General features: G+C 34.5%; 1 protein-coding gene and 1 pseudogene across 1 annotated transcript in view; one reads left to right on the forward strand and one right to left on the reverse strand.

Annotated features, from left to right (window-relative positions):
* LOC145263083 (DBH-like monooxygenase protein 1) overlaps window positions 1-18445 on the reverse strand; it is a 414483-nt gene that overhangs the window by 105102 nt on the left and 290936 nt on the right. The window lies entirely within an intron of this gene.
* On the forward strand, window positions 16390-16506 carry LOC145263327 (5S ribosomal RNA; annotated as a pseudogene).

Consider the following 18445-nt stretch of genomic DNA (forward strand, 5'->3'; position numbering starts at 1 on the left):
CTAGTGGTATAACATAAGGGTGTATATATATATATATATATATATATATATATATATATATATATATATATATGTATATATATTATGTGCTTATTGATGTCTATATAGATATTTGATCATCTAGATATGAAGGTGCCTATTGATCGTCTAGTGATTGTTTAAGCAGGACATATAACAATTATACCATTGAAGGACAAATGACAGTCTGTGAGGTTTTACGTCGGGCAATGGAGAAGCATATTTTCTGTCTCTTATCAGCACCTCTTGACTAACTGATATGCGTCTTTAACACTCTCTCGTTATGTCATTAACTCCACACGACCAAAGACATAATTCGAATGATCTACTTTCGTCACTTATTTTGTTTGTGTTATAACATTCTTTTCTATTACACCATTTTAACATAAATAATTTCATCTGTAAATATTTATTGTGCTATGGTAATATTCTTTATGACATTCTATTTTTACAAATATTACTCACAATCACGATAATCGTCGACCAGCGCACCTTTCGGCGTGTGAAACTGCTTTTTGAGCACAGAGAAATGCTTGCTTTTGTGTACTCGGTCGAAAAAAGAATTTTGTTGTTGAATGATTTTTTTTACACTCGCAATTGTTATGAGAATGTTGACAGGCATTTTTTTTTACATAGGAGTCACCACTTATGAAAACCCGGAGGCCACTCGAGAATAAGGGCTATTGAGTGTACAGTAATCAATGGGATATTATTGCAGTAATCGTTAGTAATGGAAATTTGGTAGATGTGATTACTCAAGGGGGCGGTTCATCAAGAATTTGTTTATGTTGGACTTGAAGACAACCAAGTTGTAGTAAGCTTGGAAACAGGCAAACGGAAGAGAGTTCCACAGGCGTGCAGTTCTTAGAAAAAAAGCTTTGTTCATGGAATCTACGTTTTGACTTAGGCACAGTCAAAGAGTGAAGAAAATTATTAACAGTGGTTTCAGCTAGATGGATTTTTTTCGTGAAAGATTGGCGAGGGGAGGGGAGGACCAGAGATTGGATCTCAGACGAGCACTTGCCATAGAAATACTGATAAAACCTGTACAGGTTTTTGTTAGGTCGGGAGAATTTTTCTGAACATGTTTATATAAAAAAATTGAAATGTTATTTTGTTTTTAGGGTTTGTGAAATTAAACTTTTTTACTTACAGACAACGGACAGGCCCTGTTTTCCCCAGTTTTAGACAAAACATTCGGAATTTATTTTTTCAATTAAAAACTAGAAATATGTTTTATTGTCTAGGAATGTATATATCATGTTATGACCCGAGATGCAATTTGAATGCATTGTATGTTTTTTATTTGTTTTCCTTAAGAATTTACAAAGCAATACTGTAATATAGAGAGGGTTGAAACGTCGGTAGATATATTTGGGTTTTTGTGTGCATAATAACTATATATATTTGTATATTGATCTCCAGTGGTCATGTCAACATATATGTATAACATTTAAGAGACTGCCAACAAAGCATATGCAGATTGCAAAACATTAAAAGGGACAATACCTTCTTGTTGGATAGGTTTAATTCAGCTGGTTCTGGGTTCACCTGTTTGGACCATGGAACCTGTAATAAAGACCTTTAGCTTTTCCGACGAAAAAGATCAACAATTCCGGTAGTCCCTTTCTTCTCAAAGTTGCAAGCATCGTTCTTATTCACATTACCAGTCTGTTGGATTCGACTCGCCTCCTGGTCGTTCGGAGAAGCCCACTTTTCTTGTCAGTTTTAAAAACCAAACTCCACAAACTAACTCGATCCCCACGTCTAATTCTAAGATCCACGTCATTTTAAGTGACCTCTACGTCAGACTACGTCAGATTGCTAGAGGTCAGACTTATTTTTAAATTATTGTTATTAATTTACTCGTTCTAAAGCCCATCATATTTTGTACTATTTCTCTAAATATTATCTTTCTAGTTTATATTTATAAAAACATTTATTTCAACTAGAATTTTATTTGAAACAACCAATTTATCCCAGGTTAGCAAGGTTATCTGACATCGTCCAGCATTGCTTATGCGACAATATATTAAGTAAAAAAAAAAAAAACCCTCCAAAAAACCGTATATTAAGTAAAATGAATTTTTAAGCTGATGGTCATCATAAGATCCAAATTTTAAAGAGCTATAGAAATGGATGTTTACGTAAGCGGTAAATTATTTTACTAATTAGAAGAAGATTCACATCTTAAGTAGTCTATTGCGGAAATGTTTAGGCCCTTCGCTGTATTAAAAAAAAATATGAAGTTGCTCAAATATTAAAAAAAAAAAAAACGTATTTTTTTTCTGTCCAATATAGGCATGGGATGGCTGGTTTCGGATACCGACTTAGGGGATGCACAGGAATATTCCCCTATATAGCGTAAGTGTCGGACGATCATAATGGTAAACAGGGTCATTATGTTGTAAATAAATCAGAAGAAAAGAAAGAAAAGGGTTAAAATGCAGCCAATACGTAATGAATTTAATCTAATATATAAAAGACTATAGGTCTGTCTGTCGGTTTTTCTGTGAGTTTTTCTGTCTGTCTCCATATTTTCAAACTCTATCTTCTCCGAAACTAAAAGTCGCAGAGCGGTGCTAGGGGCCTAAAATGATTGGATTTTTTTAATAGGCCGTTCTTTTACGAATCTTTAGCTGGTTAAAATAGTTTTTGAGGGGTAAAAAAAATGGGTCAAAACCAGTTAAAATAGTTTTTAAGGGGTCAAAAAATGGGTCAAAATCAGTTAAAATAGTTTTTAAGGGGTCAAAATGGGTCAAAACCAGTTAAAATAGTTTTTAAGGGGTCAAAAATGGGTCAAAACCAGTTAAAATAGTTTTTAAGGGGTCTAAAAATGGGTCAAAACCAGTTAAAATAGTTTTTAAGGGGTTTAAAAATGGGTCAAAACCAGTTAAAATAGTTTTTAAGGGGTCTAAAAAAATGGGTCAAAACCAGTTAAAATAGTTTTTAAGGGGTCAAAAAAATGGGTCAAAACCAGTTAAAATAGTTTTTAAGGGGTCAAAAATGGGTCAAAACCAGTTAAAATTGTTTTTAAGGGTAAAAAAAGTGGGTAAAAATTGAAAAAGTCTTCAAACATTTTGTACATTCATCTTTATTTGTTATTTTTAATTTTTACTCGCGTCTCTCGAAAAACAATGATTACCAACTGCAAGAACACGATACTCAAAAGGCGGTGACACAAGATAAAATATTTTCTTCTTCTTCTTCTTTCAACCCTCTTCCACAAATCGAACAAAAAGACGAAATAAAAACACAACCGAAAATGCACAATCAATAATTTTTATTTACCATTACCTAGACTCATTTGTTTAAAAAATATGTATTTCAAATTTTACATCACATTTTTGAGCACTAGTAAAACAATTTTTAAAAATGTAAACAAATCTCTATGTGAAGATGTCGACGATTTTTTTTTGTGTGTAGTAATCTGAAAGGAACCAGGAGGATGAATCTCTTTGAAAGAGAAAGAGATTATGGTCTGTTTACGCATGATACCTAAAGGCACCTGTATAAAACAACGCTGTAGCTTTATTTTAAAACGTTTATTGAAAATATCAATTCAGGTAACTTTATTATGTAGTAGAGCTGACTTCTATCTAATGTAGCAACACTCAGTCGCATTCACCGCCTCGATACGGGTCCAGAATTGGGAACATGCCTTTCCTAGCAGGAAATCGGTGAATACTCGGCGGAGGGCGGAGATCAGGCTGGATTTGGTGTTGTGGGAGGTTATGTTGGTGATGTTCTCCACGTATGACTAAACGAAGAAGTCCAACGGGTTCAGCCCGTGGGAGGAGGAGCGCTAGTGAGAGAAGGGTACAAAGTCGTAGCACTACTTCTGAAGCCAAAATCTGGGTCTCTTTGGATTCGTTGGCTGGTGTCAAGGCCTGCTGCCGCACCCAGCGTCTGCCAGCAACCGCCTGGTGGTCACCACACTCTTCAGCACACCCAGGTACACTTTGGTGTTGATTTTCAAGCGATTCTGAAGATATGAGGATGCATGATGTTACTCTCACTTGAAACCACACCAAAGACCATAACCGTAGCCGGAAACTTTTTCATCACCCTGGGCACGTCCCTGTTATTCGTGGCAATCCAACGATGCATTTTGAGAGTGCTAGCAATGGTCTTGTTGTCATAAATTGGACCGGTAGAGAGCATGAGTTGTACAGCGGCGCATCTCCGATCTCGCTCAATGGACATTGTGTCACTTTCAAACATGATAGAAGGCTCATATCGCTCTTGGGATTTGTACAAAACTGGCTAACTAGTAGATGCCATGATGTCATGCAACAAAAAGAAAAAAAAAAAGAAAACGAAAATTGAATCATGTTATCTTTCCTATGACGACAATTTTATCGATCCAATCTCTCACTATATAATGTTGGCATATATATATATATATATATATATATATATATATATATATATATATATATATATATATATATGAATAAAATAAAGCAAGATATAAACGATGCTTTAGACGTGATGTGAATAAAAAGGAAAAACCTAAAAGAGTAAAAACAAAAATAAAATCAACGTTTCGTCCCCATTTCAGGGGACATCATCAGGATTTCTAGGCGAGAATGTACATAAGAAATGCCAACCCCTTAAATTCACTCTTTTTCCACTGTGTCGAACATGGCCACTCTTTCGGCTTTGGACGTGCAAAAATCTTAAAATCCATCCCAGATAGAGCAAAACGGAGACTTATTGAATCTGCTTTAATTTCAAACATTAACACCATCAAACAAAGAAAAGGATTTTATAATATAGCCCCAATCATAGGTAATATAATAATAAATGAACAAAACATTGATTTAGATCCTGGTTGATACAAAAAAAAAATGAAAAAAAAAATGCATATATGTATATAACCCGACCCCCCCTCCACACGCTAGATATAAATTCTCTTTTCATCATGATTTTTTCTCTCCAGTACAGAAAGAGAACTAAAGTTCTCCTCTTTCGCATGTGATATGACCGCTTTCCTGTACATTCTCGCCTAGAAATCCTGATGATGTCCCCTGAAATAGGGACGAAACGTTGATTTTATTTTTGTTTTTACTCTTTATGTTTTTCCTTTTTATTAATATATATATATATATATATATATATATATATATATATATATATATATATATATATATATATATATATAAACCAGTGGTTCTGAACCTTTTTACATGGTGGCACATTAAGTTCTTTACATTTCCACGGCACACTGATGACAAAAATGAATACTTAACAATGCTTAAAACTATTACACTGGTCAAGGACAAATTTGTTGGGTTTTTTTTTTGTTATTTTTAGTTGATTCAGGACGAATCTGATACGATGCATTACATCGATCTGTTTAGATATTTTTTGATTTTCAGAATATTAAGTCAACATTTCCACCCTATTTTGTATAGACTCGAACTATTTACAGATAAATACAGCCGCTTTGCACTTGCGGACTATTTATAAGCAAACGTGCATGAGTACATCCATGTTTCATGTACATGCACAGAACACCCGTTGATCTTCTTATTTTAACCTATATTTTATCCACACACACACACACACACACACACACACACACACACACACATACATATATAAATATATATGTTATTTTTTATATATTTCTTTCAGATTTATGTAGTAGCTCAATAGTGTATAACAGGAATAGAATTCCTTATTTAACATGCGATAGTCGTATGTATTCAGAAAAGCATTCTCGGTTTCGCCCCAAACATTTTATTAATGAACAGTTGTTTCTGCTCATTTAAAAAATGCATATACATACAAAACAATCATAAAAACAAATCATTCATGTGTATAATTCGAGCTGAAAAATAAAACCAAACAAGATGCGTCGAATATTCATTTCATTTATACATATTTACTATATATAAATTACTATTTAACATATATATATATATATATATATATATATATATATATATATATATATATAGATAGATAGATATACATATATAGATATACATATATATATACATATAGATACATATATAGATATACATATATATACATATATATATATGCATATATATACATATATACATATACATATATATACATATATATATACATATATATACATATATACATATATATACATATATATACATATATACATATATATACATATATATAATAGAGAAATGTAGTTTGCTTGAAGCATTGCTGGTAAATAGATATGGAAGAGTATAAGAGGGCTATAACAATGCAAGGAACCGGCTATTGTATTGGCATGACGTATGACGTATGACGTATGGACAGAAATGGACGAAGGAAAGAAGGTCATATTGGCTTTGTTATTTTTTAAACTTAATATATTCATTTATTTTCAAGATATTTTAATGTTTTTCTTCAATTAATTTTTTTTTTACATAGGCATCACCACATTATCAAGGCCAAGAGGCCACTCAAGGATAAGGGTTAAAGAGTGTACAGTAGAAATTGGTCAATATAGTAATCATTAGTAATGACAATTTGGTAAATTTGATAACTTATATGGAACGGCTCATCAAGAACTTATTTACCTTAGACTTGAACACAACCATATTGTAGTCAGCCGGAAAGCAGGAAAACGGAAGACAATTCCACAGGCGTGCAGTTCTAAGAAAGAAGCTTTGTTCATGGAATCTATGTTTAGGTTTAGGCACAGGTAAAGAGTGGGGGAAAATATTGATAGTGTTTACAGCTAGACGAGTGTTTCTTGTGAAAGTTTGGCGAGGGGGGACCATAGATTGAAGCTCAGTCGAACACTTTCCATGAAAATAACGATACATCAGAGACAAACTCGCAACATCTCTTCTGTGAGATAGAGGTTGCAAGGAGGAGAAAAGGACATCTCCTACGAGGCTACGAAGTCTATTTTGAACTCTATCAAGGCAGGACAAGTCCTTTCTAGCAGCTCCTGCCCAGATGTGGCAACAGTATTCCATCCTTGGACGTACCTGGCTCTTAAATAGATAGAGAATAGCATGAGCAGTGAGATATTTACCGGATCGATAGAAAGATCCCACCATTTTTCCAGCGGCCTTGGCAACAGATTTGATGTACGTGATCCATTTAAGATCAGGAGTAAAGGTCAAGCCCAGAAGATTGTCAAAACTTGAGGCCTCCTGAAGACGAGAGCCATTTATTTCAATTGATGCCAGATGTGGATCACAATGTTGATGATGTAAAGAGAGAAGCTTGGTTTTAGATGCATTTAAAGTAACCAGCCACTCCTTTCCCCATTGTACTACGTGCTCAAGATCAGAGGAGAGAGAATTGGAGAGAACTTGGTCGTTTACTGTCTTAGATGTGCTACCATAAATGGTAGTGTCGTCAGCATAAATGTCTACAAATGATGTAAGGATGTGATTTGGAAGATCATTAATGTAGATTAGGAAAAGAGTTGGGCCCAGGATGGACCCCTGAGGGACACCGGCATTAATACTGTGATCCTCTGATTTTTGCCCCTCAACTACTACTCTTATGAACCTATCAGAAAGAAATGATTTAATAATTGAGAAGACTTTTCCAGCTATACCATAGCTAGCGATCTTATGAAGTAAACCTTTATGCCATACCCTATTAAAGGCTTTAGATATGTCAAGAGCAATTGCCGTAGAAAGATTGCCTCCGTCAAGAGACTTGCTAATCTTATGCGATATAACTGTAAGCACATCTGCTGTAGATCTAGTAGAACGGAAACCATATTGAGTGTCACTAAGAAGGTTATTTTTGTTGAGATGGTTGATTACTTCTGTATTTAACACAGATTCCAGCAACTTACTCATGATGCACAGGAGACTTATTGGCCTGTACTGAGAGGGGGATGAGCGATTACCTGAATTCTTAAATACAGGGCATACTGATGAAATTTTCCAGGGAGATGGGAAACTGTTCTCCTTAAGACAACGTTTAAACAGTTTTGTAAGTATGGGCGCTAGTTCAGGTTGAAGTTTTTTGAGTACTATAATTGGAATACCGTCAGGGCCAGTTTCATTACTGGAATCAAGGTTTTTGATTAGCTTGGCAACATCACGTACAGATATACGTATATCACATAGCGTGTTTTCTGATACAGGAGGAAATATTGGGGGTTGGCGGCCTTTGTCGCAAAGGGTAGAATTAGCTGCAAAGTTCTTGACAAAAAGTTTAGCTTTGCCTGATGCTGACGAGATTACCTCAGGTTCATTGATAATAGTTGGGATGGATTAAGGACATTATATGGGCTCTTTTTTGGTTATATCAAGCAGGAAGTTCATATTTACTGATTAGTATTGCATCAATACAACAGCCGGTTCCCTGCATTGGTATAACCTTCTCATACAAACTCCTTTATATCTCTTTGTCCACACACACACACACACACACACACACACACACACACACACACACACACACACACACACACACACACACACGCACACGCACACACACATACATATACATATATATATATATATATATATATATATATATATATCCACAGTCAAACAATGTCGCAGCTCACATAAGTCATGAAAGCCAATAAACCGGAAGTCCTAGACTCGAGTTTCTCCTTCTTTTTGGCTCATCAATTGAACACATCCGAACTTGGAATTAATTTGTCTTTTATTCTGTGAGAAAGTTATTATTTTTGATTTTTTTTTTTAATAATTAATTCCATTATTTATTTGAATATTCTCAATATTTGAAGCCCCTCTGTTTCAATATTTTTTTTCTATAAAAAATAATCACCCACACTCAGTATTTGTAAACAAAAATGATATATGCAAGTCTATCTTTGCTGGTGTCTAGCCTTGGACTTGAATATTTAATTTGCTTGTTTTGGTTTACGGCATATCAACCTTTTTTCAGTTATTTAATGCCGATTCTTGCCATTTTGGTAAAGTTTCTTATGTTTCAAATTTTTTATATCTGGAAATATTTATTCATGGAATTTGGTTTGGTTGTTTTGTTTTATTGCGTTTTAACTCTTTTTGAGTTATTGAACGCCGAATCTGGCCACTTTGGTAAAGTGTTTTACGTTTCAAGTTCTTTATATCTTCAAATATTTATTCATGACGTTTGGTTTGTTTGTTTTGTAAAGCAAAATGTTTTATTTTGTTTTTGACTTGGCATAAATTTGCAAAAGGAAACGAAACCAATAGCATCAATGTTTGGTACATTTTAAGTCCGAAAAAAGTATCTTTAGACAGCCTGATTTAATACCACCAGTTGAACCGAGAGAAAAGAGATTCGCACGTCAGTTCCACTTTATGATCGAAGAGAAAAGAAACAGATTCTATTTTTTTCAATTTCCTGTGTTTGGATATTTATAGTGTCATTCGTTATTTGCTTGTGTACTTTGTGACCTCTTATTCACACAAGTTTTAAATACCACTCTTATATTATTTTGATTTTTGTTTTGCATTCACGCAAAACAAATTGAGATAGTCTCATTGGCGCATTCATCAATTATTCAGTTTATTTTTATTTATTTATTTATTTGCGAACTGTTATCCCCATCTTCATAGCTGCTATTTTTTCACCACATTTCGGCCAACTAATCCTCCGGCTTTCCCCAGGTGATTATAATAATAATGATCTAATAGTAATAATACTAATTATAATATCATTCGGTACGAACTCTACAATCGAAGATCATATAAGAACGAAAAGCTTGAATTCATAAAACCAATAAATCCAACCTTGATCGCCCTTCAGGCTCCGTAGAGCAAAGGATAGAGATGTTAAATCTGTACGGTTCCAGGTGAGCATTGTCTGAAGATAACGGTTTCAATCCTACCCAAATCAGGCCAAAGGTTTAGCTAGCCAAAACGTAATCAGACAATAATAACTATCGAAGTCAGTAATTACTGAGGATGCAGTTACAAGATTTAGTATTCCTATCCCGTCGCGGTTAATCACCTGAGGAAGGCCAGAGGATGAGTTGGCCGAAACGTGATGAAACAACAACAACAACAACAATAAAGATGAGGATAACAATCCGCAAATACATAAACAAATAAATAAATAAATAAACAAACAAAAAATAAATAAATAAATTAAAAAAATAAATAAATACACAAATTACTCATCTAAAAAAATTCCAATAAAAAATGTTTATGTTTTTTTTTTTTTTTTTTTTTTTCAAAAACGTGAAATGTCAACCATATAAATATGGTTGGCACCGTAAAGACGGCAGAGACTAAACAAGAGACCCAACAAAGACTCCGAGAGTCAACGAGATCGAGAGTCAAGGACTACCCAGCCGACACCTTTTCCAAGGACGGCCACCCCCATGTTTATATTAATGGGCTCTATGTAAATATTTTATATACTTTCTTGCTCTCAATATATTTGTTTTATTTTTCTTTTGTGTTGTAGTTATTTATTTCCGTATTCAGTTGAGATCCAACAAAACTATAGCAACAATTGTGTCATTTCTGCCTGTACATTTTTTTAATGTTTTCTTTTGATACTCTTTAATTTTTATCCCTGTTGTTCAATCACATGAAACATAATTCACATTGCTTCTTCTCACTTATTTTTTTATGTTCGTTTTTCTTCGTATCCGTCTCACAATCTTCTGATTCCATTCTTGGTATATTCTCATTTGGTCTTCTGAAATTGCCCTCATACCAACGTCGTTATCCAAAGAGAGAGACGGAGCTACAACTTTAGTTACAGCCAATAATTACTTGGCCAAAAAGTCAAATTTCTCAGTATTAAAAAAAAATCATACATTATATCAAATAACGCCATATTTATTGCAACCTTCACACAATACTCACCCCATATCAATCTAGTAAAACATACCGGTCATTAATAAATGACGTATTAGTTCAAATCTGTTGTGTTAATTAAATCAGAAATAATTGCTCACTCTTACAATAGTCACAATACGCACCTTTGAAAATCGAACACTTCTGACGAAGGAAGGATTTTCTGAAATATTATAATACAGATCCTTCATTCGACCATGCTACCGTAAGTAAGGACATAATGCACCTCAAACAATATTTAAAAAAGATATACATATATATATATATATATATATATATATATATATATATATATATATATATATATATTGTATTAATAAAGATTAGCGGAACATGTGAAAATTTCTCAGCGGCAACTTTCATATGTAATATATTGCTGTTGGCAATTCTATGGACGTTCAGTGTGAATGGGGACCTTGCGGTATTATTGTAGGCATTTTGTTAAAACTGTAAAATTATTCATCTAAGTAATCTGGTTAATGTAGTGACAGAATAACAATTTAATATCCTTATAGGAGTCTGTGACATATTTCCATCGTATGGACACCCGGCGCGAATAGAAACCCCACGATACCATTATACCAACCTTTAGACAGAAAATATACTATCCTTGGATCCTAGCCAGGAGAAGAATAATAAGAAGAATAAGAATAAGAAGAATAAGAAGAAGAAGAAGAAGAAGAAGAAGAAGAAGGTATATTTTGATTTCACGTACGGCCCAAAAGATTGATTATTTAAAAGGAGGATAAAAGGTGATGGCATATTACGGACATTAAATTAGCGTAGCTATATACTAATTGAATGTTTGTAGTATGTTATCTCTTTCTATACTCCTTTCTAATAAATAGGATCTCCCGATCGAACAATTTATAATCTGGAAACAGTGACACACGTACGTACGTACGTACGCTAAACGTACTATGATATTAATATATAGATGAATCTGCATAGCTTATTACACCATTATATCCTGATTTGCTTCAGTTTGTAATTATCCATTACACCTCTGCAATTTTATAAATTTAATTCTTTTTTTTTTAAATACACACTGGACAATATTTCAAGCAAAATATATGAATCTTTTATAAAATGGGCATAAAACATTTAGAATGTTGAGTGTATTAACAATTTCTAAAAGTGAAGCTTATTTCGAGTGCAAGTATTAGGATATGTTTGACCTATATCCAACCAGTAATTAAATACTTCTTATTAAAGTGATAATTAATGAAATGTGCTAAGTCTACATCTAAAATAATTATTCGTAAACGGACGGCAATTCAGATAAATGAGGCCAGAAACGATAATTACGGTTACCAATATAATGGAAAAAAATATGGTTCATTCGAAATCTAAAGACAAAAGATGAAGATTTTTTTCTAACTTTTATTCCCCATTCGCAAAAGATGTAGAGAACATCCTAAGTGGGAGTTATGCAGTAAAATGCTTGTTCGCTTCACACTTAAAGTTATCCATGTTGATACAGTTGAAGAAACAGGAAGAAAAAAAATCCAGAAGCAAGCGTTTTGATGAAAGAAGCTATTACAGTAGAAAGTTTTGATGAAAGAAGCTATTACAGTAGAAAGTTTTGATGAAAGAAGCTATTACAGTAGGAAGTGTGAGGAAAGAAGCTATTACAATAGAAATTTTTGTGGAAAGAAGTTATACAGTAGAAAGTTTTGAGGAAAGAAGCTATTGCAGTAGAAAGTGTGAGGAAAGCAGCTATTACAACAGAAAGTTTTCGGCATCTGGGGACCTCTACAGTGAAGGGGCAGGATTTTGCTGTTAGTTAGGTTTGTCGAAGGGGTAAAAGTGCAGTAAGTTCGTCGAAGCATATTCCGTGGAAGTACTTGTAAAATTAACACAATATTGCGGGGATAAGATAGGAGATAAAGCTACTTTTGTACCCTGTCTAAGAGGAAAGACCGTATTTAAAATGTCCAGTATCCTTGATTGAGCAAGTACGTTTAAAGGCTGTGTCACTCGGGGAAAAGAATGTCAGTATTTTGTTATACTATTTCATGCAAGAAAATATACCCGACGTTGCCTGGTGGTCATAATACTAATAATACAATATCATGTCTAGTAAGTCGTATACAGTAATGAAAGAGTGTTCAATATCCTAGAAAAAGCAAGTATGTTAGAAAGTGATATATAGTCATCAAAAAGGTCTCAATATACTAAGAATAACAGGTGTTTTCATACGTAACTTTATCTCTTCGATCTTGGGCAACGCCGGGTAAACCTGATAGTCTATTATATAAAGATCAGTTGCCTGTATATATGTGTGCATGTTTGTATGTCCGCCAAAAGTAAAAAACTACAAAACAAGCATTCACAAAAATGGTATATTTTTATCAGCGATGTCTTGGATGAATAATATATAAAGTTCAGAAAAAATATTGATTCTTTAGAGGTTGACTAGGTCAAGTTTCGTCAGGAGAGGCGGGGTCAGTGTTATTATGTACTAATTTGAAAAGAAAATCCAACATATAACTTCAGGAATTTATCATAGAAAGAAAATTCGTGTGTATCCAGATAGTAAGGAATGGTCTGAGCCAAGGATAAAAAGGGGGTGTGAAGAAAAAGTTTGGAATACTAATAGAGAAAGTAGTTTTATTAGAAATAGGTTATTCCTTTGCTCCGGACAACACCGGGTGGCTCTTCTGCAAAGTTATTATATAAATAGCAGCTTTTTGTCTGTGTGTGCGTCTATGTAAATTTAGAAACTACGGAAATCGAAAATATGTCTTCGGCACTCAATCAAACTGAGACTTTGGTTCTGTCGGGCTGGTGTATGGTTCTATACAGTTCTAGGAGGAAAGTCGCAACAAATACAGAAGCAATGTAAATCTATATTCTTGTTAATTCCTCATCCTTGTTGTCTTATTACTTTCCAGCCCTTTAAGGATACAACAAGTACCTATGACTAAAATTTCACAAATTGGAGGCATCTGAATTCCAATAAATGGCTGTAATTCCTTTTTACCATTTTTTGCATAAATTAAATTAAGCTTAATACAGCCCCTTGCGCTTATTGTGTTTTTAAAAATCAATAATGATCGATTAATGAGCCCAGGAGTGCATTGTATCGAGCAACAAGAAGTGTACAGGACATCCTCAATTTGCCCTACCTCGAACTCTTCGCCGGTCTCAACCTCGTGAATTCCGCAGACAATGTGCCGATATAATACAGGCCTACAATATTAGGGTTTCGATAACGTCCGCCATAAAAGAGGTTGCGCCAACATTGGCAACTGCCTGTTTGCTCCAACCCTAAACCCATCCAGCAGAGGGCACAACCTGAAGATGCAGATCCAGCACCATCCTGGCTCCCGTGACTAATTCTTCTCTAGCAGAGTTACTCCTGCTTGTTTGCAATGGACTAAGTTTCCAAACCATTTATGCCCCCTTCAGTAAATGCCTTCAAGTCATGCCTGGCTGTGTAACAGAGAATTAGTGGTTGCATGCAAATGCCGATCCGTGTGCGAAATTATGTCACCGTAAGAAAAAGAAAAAGACCATAAAAAACGTGAGCACAGAACGGAAGACGTTCGCGAGGAGAGAGGTCAGTGAGAAGGAGCACGATAATGTTTTATTCGGGAAAGTACCCGAAAATAAATATCATAGCGAAAAAAAAAGGAGTGAAGTTATTATTTGTCCTATGTTCCTTGCGACGTACTCTGCTACAACGTGTTGGGTCCCAGGTGTCTACGCGTTAACACCTGTGTAAACGAGTGTACTACGTTACAACTGCAGAATGGAATGACCACGAAGATCTATATCACTACCAATTTTGTTACTGAGCCAGTGGCCATATTCTTACGTATTTTTCATGCGCATTACAACTTGTGTCACTTGATACCCTTCGACAGAAGAGGATAAAAATCTTGACACATGTTTTTAATACTCTAAGCGAGTAACCAATGACTTATATTTAAGATAAATACTTATATATATATATATATATATATATATATATATATATATATATATATATATATATATATATACACACACACGCGCGACATATATATGCTTCAGAATAAAATTATCTAACAATCAACTAGTTTGGAAAATCGATGGCATAACTCTGAGATTATGTTCTGTGCGCTTAAAGGAGGCCTTTTTATGCTGCTGTTGTTTTTATAATAATATTTTATAACTAGTCTAACTGGGAGATGATGGTGGTGTAGTGGTTAATGGCAAGGACGGACGATCTCAATATCCCAAGTTCGAATCCAGTTCCTTCTTTCATCGGATTATTTCGATTATCTATACTCATCTAAGACATTCCGACACAAAACCTATCTAAGAACACTGCCAGGCACATAAAGTACCTACATTTAATATTTCATAAAGACCCCCACAATCATTTTTGAGTCCATAAGGAATGAACTAAGAGACACGCAAAGTTCCTTTTATAGTATAGATTTTTACTACCATATTATTTAAGTGTTGATCTGATTCTTAAATCGTTACTTTTTTGCATTTTTTTTTCATTTCCATACACCAAACATGGATATAAATATCACTAAAACATCCGCTGGGTTCATTTCGGTACCTTACTTGCCTGGGTGGGTTGCCTGTAGACCGAGATAAACCGCGTCACACACACACATAGACAGACAGTAAATCGAACTTATTAAGGGAGATAATAACTTCCGGTGACTACCGGAAATATATCCAGTAAATAAAACGTTGTTTAGTAAATCGTTATTTTGTTGCATTCTTTTTGCATTTACATACACCAAACATGGATATAAATATCACTAAAACATCCGCTGGGTCATAAGCTTCATTTGTCTACCTAACTTGCCTGGGTGGGTTGCCTGTAGGCTGAGATAAACTGCATCGCACACACACAGACAGACAGACAGTAGAAAAATTTATAATAAGGTTTGCTGTATTCTGGTAAAGCGTGGAAATTATTAATTAATTTCAATTTGATCCGTTGTATTTTGCCGTCTTAAATAAGGAGAGCCAGTATTGGCACGGTGCCAACCGTGTTCCCCACGGTGATCATCAAAAGCGCTCCTGCCGATCAGGATGCTCAGATCTTTCCCCTGAGCCCCACAGCTTTTATATTTGTTTGATATAATTTTTAATGGTTTTCTTGATTGCTATTTCACCTGTATTTATCTAAGGGATAGTATGTATCCATCCCATATATATAGAAATAATATTGCACTATCAGAGACAATGGATAACTCATGTAATAATAGTTACGCGTGTAATTGTGAAGCAAGGGTTGCTCAACCCTTAACCACATCTATCATGAATCAATACTGCTTGAATCAAGTAGCAAGGAGAAGTCAACGACCGGAAACAATGCTAAGGAAAGCGGAGAGCATATATAGCACCTGCTATTCACAAATGTCACCCATCTAGTATTGACTAGACTCAATGCCGCTTAACTCTGGTGATCTAACATAATTATGCCGTAGCATTCTCTCTCCTCTTCTGATGAGAAGCATTAGACTTCGAAATACCATGCTATAAAGGTTCTCACTTACCCTACACCCCTAATTGATGTATAACCTTATTGAATGAATAATGAAATAAATATATATATTAGTATATAGTATACCGTATATACGGCATAATCACGTTGACACACCAGTTCTCGCAAGATTACCGAAGTTAAGCAACGTTGAGCCTGGCTAGTACCAGATGGGTGACCATTTGGGAATTCTAGGCGCTGTATGTGCTCTCCGCTCATCTCGGCATTGTTTCCAGTCGTCCCGTACCTCAACTTGCCACTGGTATGCAACAATGTTGATTTAAGAGAGGTGTGGTTGGAGACTGCGCAACTCTTGCCACACAAATTTCACGCACAGGCACCCTTACAATGGGTATCCGTGGTCTGTCAAGACTAAAGGAAGCCACACACATATAGTATAGTTTTATATCGTCATTTTCTTTCTTTGTTGACTGCTATATAAGCTCCAAAACATTTTGTTGAGCTTTGCATTATCCCGATAAGTCTCCTATTAAAGAATTAATCTTATTCTCTTCCTTTAACTTTCCAATATATATATATATATATATATATATATATATATATATATATATATATATATATATATATGTGTGTGTGTGTGTGTGTGTGTGTGTGTGTGTGTGTGTTATTTCGATAAAATGTTTTTACAATTATATTTCACTCGTTGTGTATATCAATCGTTTTTGTTTAGAAGCTCAATGTTTGTTAATATAACAACAGAGCATATAAAAAATGCGACATAATCACGTTGGCACAGAGGTTCCCTGCTGGTTCACCGAAGTTAAGCAACGTTGAGCCTGGTCAGTACTAAAATGGGTGACCATTTGGGACTTCCAGGTGCTGTATGTGCTCTTCGCTTATGTCGGCATTATTTCCATTCGTTCTGGTCTTCTCCTTGCAAACAGTGTCGATTCAGGAGAGGTTTGGTTAGAGATTGCGCGACCCTTGCCTCACAATTGCACGCGCAACTGCCCCTACAGGGGCATTCTTTGTCTTTCGAGACTGAACAGAGGCATCGATCGATCGCATCTATAAAAGAATAACAGTATAGTTATAATCCAAATATGTATTTTTGACACAAAACAGTTCCACCAGCATGTTAAAATTTAGGTACATTATTTTATAGATCCGTTTTGTTATACACAAACAAACGGTTATTATTATGTCAATACCGACTCTTTTCGTGCATATACTCTTCAAAAAATTAGTCAATCTGTGTCGAGAATGGCCTCTACTAAACTGCTCTGTCTATTTGTGGTCTACAAACCTGAAACTTGATATACAAGCGATTCGTACATACGAAACAAATTGTATCGATTCGATTTGGTTTTTAGCAAGTAAAAATAGCTACTAAGGGGACAAAATTATAAAAATTGGAATTTTGTAGGCATAAGTCGATTAAACGTGTATATTCTAGGTATACTCACATATACATTAATACGTTTTACTCTCTGCTTATCTCGGCGTTAATTTTTAAAGTTTAAATATGTATATTGGAGATCTACATGTTTTAGTTTCGATGGAATCGAAGTCATATATTTTTAAAAAACTTTTTACATCACCACTATACATTGGATACAAAATAGAAATCGATAGGGAACTGACTCTATAATAATATTAAATACGAAATCTGCATGAATTAAAATATCATATTTAAGCGTATTTTACGACTGAGCAACGCCGGGCGGTCTGCTAGAATATCTATATTAATATAGAAAAAACATTTTTATGCAGACATGCGTATTTCCTTTTTGCTTTTAGCTTGTTTTGCGTTCTCTGACTAGTTACATAATATTTCCAGTTTCCTTTTATGCCTTCGTCTGCATGTATTCGTCTGGTAAACTTCAAAGGTTGATTTTAGTTAGTTTTCTATTTTGATTGACAAACATGTTTATCAGAGTATATCTCTATGTTAATATATCGGTTTAATTTGATCAAAATATACGAGGTGTCTTGAACAAGTTTCCAGATTTCTTTTTGTACAAGCATATAAAATTGTCGTAGACTCTTGGAAATTAAGTATGTTATTGCTATACATCTAATGAGAGAACTTGTGTGAGGCATTTTCATGATTTCAGGTTTGAATGAACAGCTACAGCAGGAATTGGAATACACCCTACTAAAGCCTGATCGTAATAGCTGGTGG

This window comes from Euprymna scolopes, chromosome 38, assembly GCF_053919585.1.
Source record: "Euprymna scolopes isolate OS-2025 chromosome 38, ASM5391958v1, whole genome shotgun sequence".
NCBI classification, from domain to species: domain Eukaryota; kingdom Metazoa; phylum Mollusca; class Cephalopoda; order Sepiida; family Sepiolidae; genus Euprymna; species Euprymna scolopes.